We start from the raw sequence: 9,876 nt of genomic DNA, 5'->3' as shown, positions 1-9,876 counted from the left end.
AGAGGAAGGACACCTCCGAAACAGTGGGGCCACGGTCCAGATAATAACTCAAAGAGGAATTTTCCCAGAGAGCGCACAAGAGGTGGCTGATGTACCAAATGCCCACACTGAGGGGAACTAAGCACAGCAATAAAACAATGTTTTGCAAACCAGGCTTCTTGGGTCAGCAGGGCCACATGAAGAGACTGCTCCAGGGCAGCCCCCTCTTCTCAAGACCTAAGCTGGTGTGAGCCTTCTTTTCCCTTCTCAATGCTCAGCAACACGCCCCCAGGTGACTGGTAAGTCACAGCTGCCCAAACTGCTGAGCCCTCGTCCTGTGAGTAAATGAAATAACATCTCCAGGCACGGACAAGGCCTCACTGGAAAAACAAAACCCGATCCTATGCCCAGTGGTGACATCAGGAGACACAGAACGGAATTGTCTTCCCTGGGAATAGGCCATGATCACCCAGCCAACCCGCACCTCCAGAAGAGGAAAGAGAGGCAAGGTGATGAGGATACAGCTGGGATCCTAGTTTTCCCCCTGTCAAATGTGTAGGAAGATTCCGTCTACACTAACCTGGGGGAGTTCACCTAAACAGGCCTCCCTTCCCATCAGCAAGAAACCAGATCTGCAGTCCCAGCCCTGAGAACAGCCTAACCGAAGGGAAATAGACTGCCAGGAATGGGACATGTGTCCTTCAGTACCAGATAGGAACGGATCACAGAAGCCCTTGATGACCAGTGTTGCCCTCATGAGGAGGAGAGGGGGTGGGAAATCACAGAAGAACTACATCATCTCTCTCCCACTCCCACGCTTCCAACACTCCCAACCCCCCAAACTTTCTCTCATGACCCCATCCCCCATCACACCCCTCTAAACACAAGCACTCCCCACCATGCCACCCATCCTCAGACCCCCTTTCCCCCAATCAAGAACAAAGGTGCTCCATACCCCTCCCTTCCCATGCCCCTCCCCCTCACAACCCTCAAACACAGATTCCTCTCCCACTGATGCCCCATGTGCTCCCTCCCCACTCCATGCCCTCACACACACGATCCCCTCCCCCTTACAAATACCCTCCCCTCCCCCTTCACCTCCCTTCACACACAGGCTTCCCTCCCACTTCTACCTGTCTTTCTGTCCCTCCTCCCCTGCTGTAGCCCCACCCGCTCCCCCTGTTCACCACTCACTAGTCATTGAACAATACTCTTCCTCTCTCCAGCCTCACAGAAATGTAAGGCAAGAACTTAACTGGGGCAAGACATGCGTATATGGACAATCCAGGCGTTAGCGAAGTCTGTACTAGGACAGAAATAGCAGTGTAGGAAAAAATACCGATCATCTGGATAATGCCTCCTACTCCTCCTCCCCCGTCCTCCCTCTCACACACGTCGCCCCCCCCCCTCCCCTTCCCTCCCTTCCATCTGTTCTGCAGGCCCTGGCTGTGCATTCCAGACCTTACCGTGTTCTGGTTGTGCTAAGTGCAACCTGGACTATGAATTTATTGGGTTTAGCTGCGTCGACACTTAAACCAGCAGTGGCACCGTTGTAGTGCTTCAGTGTAGCCACTCACTACAGGGGTTCTCCTGTCACTGTGGTTAATCCACCTCTCTGAGAGGCAGTAGGCGGTTTGTCAGTTTAACGACATCACTCAGGGGGATGGATTTTTCATGCCCCCGATCGATGCAACAGGCTCAACTTTATTGTTTAGAATAGATCTGGCCTAAAACTTGACTTTGGGATCATTTCTACATCCCGGTCATGTAGTTCAGTGGTTCTCAACCAGTGGTACGTGTACTCCTGGGGAACCAGAGGTCTTCCACGGGGTACATCAACTGCTCTAGATATTTGCCTCATCTTACAACAGGCTACATAAGAAGCACAAGCAAAGTCAGTACAAATTAAAATTTCATACAGACAATGACTTGTTTATAGTGCTCGATATACTATACACTGAAATGTAAGTACAATATTTATATTCCAATCAATTTATTTTATAATTATGGGTAAAAATGAGAAAGTCAACAATTTGTCAGTAATCGTGTGCTCTGACACTTTTGTATGTTTGTCTGATTGTGTAAGCAAGTAGGTTTTAAGTGCGGTAAACCTGGAGGTACACAAGACAAATCAGACTCCTGAAAGGGGTATCGTAGTCTGGAAAGGTTGAGAGCCACTGCCATGGTCTACTCTGAATTATTGCTATGTCCCCTCAGGCTTAATTCCACAATAAGAGGTGTGTGTTTGTTTGCCCGTCTGCCTGGGAATTGTCCCGTTTAATTAAAAAATCTCATATATGGTCACTAAACCAGAAACCTAAAGAGAATATGACCCTGTGACATTCCTAATGATTGGAAAATTGGTTCTTGTCACCAATGCAGATGTGGCCCTTACTAACCATTGGATTGCTTTTTCTATTAATTGCATGTAGTGATGTGTAGTCCGTACCTGATTGTGTAAGTCTCGTATATACATTTAGCTGGGGATACAGGGGTGATGGCCGCCCTCTTCCCTGCAGAGGGAAATGGGCCGGGGTAAAATCTGATAGGGAGCCATCACAAATGCAAATTGGAGTGTGCCTCGGCCAGACAGCAGGAAGGAGAGTGACCCCAGATAAAACCTGGCAAAGCTGATAAAGGGGAAGGGATTGGTCCCCCTTTCAGGGAATATGGGCATTGAGTGGACACTCAAAGGAAGGGATGGCGTATTTAAAACTAGCTTCCGACACAGTGCCAGAGAACTTCTGTTTTTCCCAATTGGGGATCCCCTGTAAATCCTTCCTTCTTCTGTCAAGAGCCTCCCACTATTCTTTCTCTGGGGCATTACTGTGGCTGGCCTCCCTTCTGCTTTCCAGTGAGAGGTCGCACTTTGCTCTGCAGGAAATTCCATTTGGCTTTTGCTTGCACGGAGAGCTCTCTCAGGTAAGGGGAGTGACTCCTCATCCCCCTCCCCTGGTAACATATCGCTACTTTTTGCTGATCAGGGTGAAGGGGTCTCTTCTCCCCTCTTAGCTGCCTCTCCCTCCTCTGGGTTTATCTCTGGGAGCTTTGGGACATATTCCCTCTTGCCATGGCTCATAATACTCATAGCTTTGGATAGTGATATTATGGCATTTCCCACTAATACATCAGCTGGTCAATTCTTAAGAGCCCCCACATTTAAGGTACCCCCCAAAACCTTCCCCTGAAATTCAAGGCAGGCTAAAGAAATCATGTTTCTAAATTGCCCAACGCCAGGAGTGTTACCTTCTCCCCTGGGATTATATCACCCTCCTTAATCACATCCCTCCTGACTAGAGAAATCCATGCTCCAGTGTCTCTCCATCCCAGCACAGGTTACCATTTACCTTGGCCTGTTTAATCAACTCTGCGCATGTTTAATCAACTCTGTGTGTGGGGGCGCTACCAAAAACTGAAGTCTCTGACTCGAGGGAGCTTCATTCACCCGGACGGATCAGGGATTGTATTTGGACTCACTGTACTTAGGATATTGTTTCTTCGTGTGTTCACAGGATGCATGTAAGAAACACTCTTTTGGGCTGTCCCTTGGGGCTCGGGCCTGATAATTAGGGTTACCAGGAGGTGACTGGTATTGGGGTGGTGGGTGCTTAGTCCCCCTCCCTTTCCCAAGAACAAACTGGGCCCCCCCTTTAATGCTAGGCTTTTGCCCTCCCCTTTGGGACCTGCACACTATAAATGGTCTCGCTTGCATGTGTCAGTCTGCAGCATCTGCTGCCTTTTCCACAGTTTCTGAAACTCTGTCCCCAGACCTACGAGGCCCCTTCCTTTGAGTGTCCTTCTCGGCACTTCTGAAATCCTGCCAGGTGCAGAAATACCTTTGAACATCTGGCCTTTAGAATCATAGAAGATCAGGGTTGGAAGGGACCTCAGGAGGTCACCGAGTCCAACCCCCTGCTCAAAGCAGGACCAACCCCAACTAAATCATCCCAGCCCGGGCTCTGTCAAGCTAGGCCTCAAAAACCTCCAAGGATGGAGATTCCACCCCCTCCCTAGGTAACCCCTTCCAGTGCTTCACCTCTCTCCTAGGGAAATAGCTTTCCTAATATCCAACCTAGACCTCCCCCACTGCAACTTGAGACCATTGCTCCTTGTTCTGTTCTGTCCTTTAGTCTGTGTGTCCCTCAGTGCCCCATCTGTACAATGGCTATAACAGCCCTGCTCTACCTCATTGAGGGGCTGTGAAGAGAAATAGTTTAGACCCTGTGAGGCGCTAATATACCATGGTGATGGGGCCACATACATACCACAGGTAGAGTGGGAACCTCACAGTACCACTGCTGCTATTCCTTCCCTTGGTTTTGGATCCTTTTCTTCACCTAAGCCCCTCAAATCTCCCTCTTTTCTGACTGTAACCTTGGCTCAAAGGGCTTGGCTGTATTTCTTCTGAGTCACCATACTGGCCACTATGGATGTAGAAGCCCTCTACACCAACATTCCACACAAAGATGGACTACAAGCCGTCAAGAACACTATCCCCGATAATGTCACGGCTAACCTGGTGGCTGAACTTTGTGACTTTGTCCTTACCCATAACTATTTTACATTTGGGGACAATGTATACCTTCAGATCAGCGGCACTGCTATGGGTACCCACATGGCCCCACAGTATGCCAACATTTTTATGGCTGATTTAGAACAACGCTTCCTCAGCTCTCGTCCCCTAACGCCCCTACTCTACTTGCGCTATATTGATGACATCTTCATCATCTGGACCCATGGAAAAAAAGCTTTTGAGGAATTCCACCATGATTTCAACAATTTCCATCCCACCATCAACCTCAGCCTGGTCCAGTCCACACAAGAGATCCACTTCCTGGACACTACAGTGCTAATAAACAATGGTCACATAACCACCACCCTATACCGGAAACCTACTGACCGCTATTCCTACCTACATGCCTCCAGCTTTCACCCTGACCACACCACACGATCTATCGTCTACAGCCAAGCTCTGCGGTACAACCGCATTTGCTCCAACCCCTCAGAGAGAGACAGACACCTACAAGATCTCTATCAAGCATTCTTACAACTACAATACCCACCTGCGGAAGTGAAGAAACAGATTGATAGAGCCAGAAGAGTTCCCAGAAGTCACTTACTACAGGACAGGCCTAACAAAGAAAATAACAGAACGCCACTAGCCGTCACCTTCAGCCCCCAACTAAAACCCCTCCAACGCATCATTAAGGATCTACAACCTATCCTGAAGGATGACCCAACAATCTCACAAATCTTGGGAGACAGGCCAGTCCTTGCCTACAGACAGCCCCCCAACCTGAAGCAAATACTCACCAACAACCACATACCACACAACAGAACCACTAACCCAGGAACCTATCCTTGCCTCAAAGCCCGTTGCCAACTGTGCCCACATATCTATTCAGGGGACACCATCACAGGGCCTAATAACATCAGCCACACTATCAGAGGCTCGTTCACCTGCACATCCACCAATGTGATATATGCCATCATGTGCCAGCAATGCGCCTCTGCCATGTACATTGGTCAAACTGGACAGTCTCTACGTAAAAGAATAAATGGACACAAATCAGATGTCAAGAATTATAACATTCATAAACCAGTCGGAGAACACTTCAATCTCTCTGGTCACGCAATCACAGACATGAAGGTCGCTATCTTACAACAAAAAAACTTCAAATCCAGACTCCAGCGAGAGACTGCTGAATTGGAATTCATTTGCAAATTGGATACTATTAATTTAGGCTTAAATAGAGACTGGGAGTGGCTAAGTCATTATGCAAGGTAGCCTATTTCCCCTTGTTTTTTCCTAACCACCCCCCCCCCCCCCCCCCCAGACGTTCTGGTTAAACTTGGATTTATGCTGGAAATGGCCCACCTTGATTGTCATGCACATTGTGGGGAGAGTGGTCAGTTTAGATGAGCTATTGCCAGCAGGAGAGTGAGTTTGTGTGTGTGTGTGGGGGGGGGGGGTGCGTGAGAAAACCTGTATTTGTGCTGGAAATGGCCCACCTTGTTTTTCATGCACGTTGTAAGGCGAGTGGTCACTTTGGATAGGCTATTACCAGCAGGAGAGTGAGTTTGTGTGTGTATGGGGGGGGGGGGGGTGAGAAAACCTGGATTTGTGCTGGAAATGGCCCACCTTGATTATCATGCACATTGTGGGGAGAGTGGTCAGTTTAGATGAGCTATTGCCAGCAGGAGAGTGAGTTTGTGTGTGTGTGTGGGGGGGGGGGGGTGCGTGAGAAAACCTGTATTTGTGCTGGAAATGGCCCACCTTGATTTTCATGCACGTTGTAAGGCGAGTGGTCACTTTGGATAGGCTATTACCAGCAGGAGAGTGAGTTTGTGTGTGTATGGGGGTGGGGGGGGTGAGAAAACCTGAATTTGTGCTGGAAATGGCCCACCTTGATTATCATGCACATTGTAGGGAGAGTGGTCACTTTGGATAAGCTATTACCAGCAGGAGAGTGAGTTTGTGTGTGTGTGTTTTTTGGGGAAAAAAGAGGGGGGGTGAGAAAACCTGTATTTGTGCTGGAAATGGCCCACCTTGATTTTCATGCACGTTGTAAGGAGAGTGGTCACTTTGGATAGGCTATTACCAGCAGGAGAGTGAGTTTGTGTGTGTGGTTTTTGGAGGGGGGTGAGGGGGTGAGAGAACCTGGATTTGTGTGGGAAATGGCCCACCTTGATTATCATACACATTGTGAAGAGAGTGGTTACTTTGGATGGGCTATTACCAGCAGGAGAGTGAGTTTGTGTGTGTGGGGGGGGGGGGGCGGAGGGTGAGAAAACCTGGATTTGTGCTGGAAATGGCCCAACTTGATGATCACTTTAGATAAGCTATTACCAGCAGGAGAGTGGGGTGGGAGGAGGTATTGTTTCATGGTCTCTGTGTATATAATGTCTTCTGCAGTTTCCACAGTATGCATCCGATGAAGTGAGCTGTAGCTCATGAAAGCTCATGCTCAAATAAATTGGTTAGTCTCTAAGGTGCCACAAGTACTCCTTTTCTTTTTGTCAAAGGCTAGTTCACCTGCACATCTACTAATGTGATATATGCCATCATGTGACAGCAATGCCCCTCTGCCATGTACATTGGCCAAACTGGACAGTCTCTACGTAAAAGAATAAATGGACACACATCAGACGTCAAGAATTAAAACATTCAAAAACCAGTCGGAGAACATTTCAATCTCTTCGGTCACTCGATTACAGACCTAAAAGTTGCAATTCTTTGAAGGATTCATGTTTAGTTGTTCTACCCGGAAACAGTCAGAGCAAACTCTGGCTGTTTTGTAGAAGCAATGCAGACATTGCTTCTATCCAAGGACAAGAACTAGATATGAACCATGAAAGGTTGATTATAAGACAGTGATCGTGGGAAGCTTTCTTAGCCTGGGCTCAAGGTCTGAGAACCAGGATTGTAGTAGATAAAAGTTAGTAAGTAAGAATATTAATCAACGTCATGCATTCCTTTGTTGTATCTTTTTGCAGTAGAAGTATGTAATGCATAAGGGGGAGGAATATAATAAAAGGAGAAGGTTGAAAGCTGGGGGGGCTGCAGCCCATTTCAGCTGACCAGCTTGCTTGCTTGGATAAATCTGTGTTCTGTCTCATCATTGAACCGCCACAATTCTTCAACAAAAAAACTTCAAAAACAGACTCCAAGGAGAGACTGCTGAATTGGAATTAATTTGCAAACTGGATACAATTAACTTAGGCTGGAATAGAGACTGGGAGTGGGTGGGTGATTACACAAAGTAAAATATTTCCCCTTGTTTATTCTCCTCCCACCCCCCACTGTTCCTCAGATGTTCTTGTCAACTGCTGGAAATGGCCCACCTTGATTATCACTACAAAAGGTTCCTCCCCCACCCACCCCCCTGCCGCCAATGGTAATAGCTCACCTTAAGTGATCACTCTCGTTGCAGTGTGTACGGTAACACCCATTGTTTCATGTTCTCTGTGTATATAAATCTCCCCACTGTATTTTCCACTGAATGCATCTGACGAAGTGAGCTGTAGCTCACGAAAGCTTATGCTCAAATAAATTGGTTAGTCTCTAAGGTGCCACAAGTACTCCTTTTCTTTTTGAGGAGGTAGATAGTCACCCTGACTGAACTGGCCTTCTCAGCACTGGTTCTCCACTTGTAAGGTAACTCCCTTCTCTTCATGTGCCAGTATATTTATGCCTGTATCTGTAATTTTCACTCCATGCATCCGAAGAAGTGGGTCTGTTACCCACGAAAGCTTATGCCCAAATAAACCTGTTAGTCTTTAAGACGCCACCGGACTCCTCATTGGTTTTTTTAGGAGGTAGAGAGGGGACCCAGCCTGGGACTGGAGGCAATGAGCAGGGCCCCAGTGTATACCCGGCCCTCTCCTAATTCTGCCTGTGAATCCCCCTGCTAATGACACAATCCCAGCCCACGCCCAGCTACTTACCGTGACAAATAATGCTGTTCCCTACAAGGCAAAAGAAGGGACACAGGACACAATCACACGCACAGTAACAACTGAAACAACACAGCAGCCTCCAAATGCACCCCCCCAACTCTATTCATTGTAATCATTCTCCCCAGTCTCCCCATGAGCCTTCCCTCTATTCCCTCCTCCCCCTCCCCATACCCCCTCCTCCACCCTAATCCTTCCTCCCCCTTCCCGTGTCCCTTCCCCTCCCTCTATTCCCTCCTGCCCCGTCCCAGGCCCCGCCTCCTTCTATTCCCTGCTCCCCCTCCCTGTGTCCCCCACCTGTATTCCCTCCTCCCCACTCTATGCTTCCTCCTCTCCTTCTGTTTCCTCTTCCCTTTCCCTCTGTCCCTTCTCTTCCCCATAATCCCTATTCCACAGGCAGCTCTGGGGAATGGTTGGTGGGATGGTTATAGAGGAGATCCCCTCTTCTGGGGTGACGAGTAAGGACACAGAGACAGGAAGGTCGATACGGGAGCCAGCCTGGGGCTGGAGGCCATGAGCAGGGCCCCAGTGTGTACCCAGCTCTCTCCTAATTCTGCCTTCACATCCCCCTGCTAATGACACAATCCCAGCCCAGATCCAGCTTCTTACCGCTGCCACAGCAAGTACTGATATTACCTACAAGGCAAAAGAAGGGACACAGGACACAATCACACCCACAGTAACAACTGAAACAACACAGCAGCCTCCAAATGCACCCCCCCCATCTCTATTCATTGTAATCATTCTCCCCAGTCTCCCCATGAGCCTTCCCTCTATTCCCTCCTCTCCCTCCCCATGCCCCCTCCTCCACCCTAAACCCTATTCCCTCTTCCCGTGTCAGTTACCCGCCCTCTATTCCCTCCTGCCCTGTCCCAGGCCCCGCCTCCTTATATTCCCTGCTCCCCCTCCCTGTGCCCCCCACCTGTATTCCCTCCTCCCCACTCTATGCTTCCTCCCCTCTTTCTGTTTCCTCTTCCCTTTCCCTGTGTCCCTTCTCTTCCCTGTAATCCCGACCAATGGGAGCCACGGCCAGCGGGAGCCATGGAGCTTGCTGTGTGGCGGGCGCAGCCCGTGGAGAGTCTGGAGACTCCCCTCGCTGCTCTCACCCGAGAAGCCAGAGACCTCCCAGCAGGGCCGGTGAGTGTGGCCAGGGAAGGGGGGCAGGGTGTGATGGTGAGTGTCTGGGAGGTGTGTGGAGGGTGCTGGACAGTGGGGGAGGTTTGTGTGTTTTGGAGGCCTGTTGGGGAGTGCTGGGAAGTGGGGGAGATCTGTGTGTGCCAGGGCACTGGGGTCTGTGTGGGGCATTGTGTCGTAGTGGTGGTGGGGCTGTGGGGAAGGGCACTGGGAGGGAGGAAGGGAAATCTGTGTGTCTTGGGAAACTAGCGAGTGGGGGGTTCTGTGTGGGGTGCTGGGCAGCTGTGGTCGGGCTGTGGGCAGGGG

At 49.4% G+C, this 9,876-nt stretch overlaps 1 long non-coding RNA gene across 1 annotated transcript; it reads right to left on the bottom strand.

Annotated features, from left to right (window-relative positions):
• Positions 1-213: 213 nt before the first annotated feature.
• LOC122466238 lies at positions 214-9,162 on the bottom strand. The gene is made up of 3 exons (XR_006291606.1): positions 9,046-9,162; positions 8,428-8,448; positions 214-314 (listed from the first exon to the last, which is right to left on the bottom strand). It is a non-coding gene; the product is annotated as an uncharacterized LOC122466238 (long non-coding RNA).
• Positions 9,163-9,876: the final 714 nt, after the last annotated feature.

Source organism: Chelonia mydas, chromosome 6, assembly GCF_015237465.2.
Source record: "Chelonia mydas isolate rCheMyd1 chromosome 6, rCheMyd1.pri.v2, whole genome shotgun sequence".
NCBI lineage: Eukaryota > Metazoa > Chordata > Testudines > Cheloniidae > Chelonia > Chelonia mydas.
Note: the sequence above shows the minus strand (reverse complement) of the source record. Positions and strands in the feature narration are given on the sequence as shown.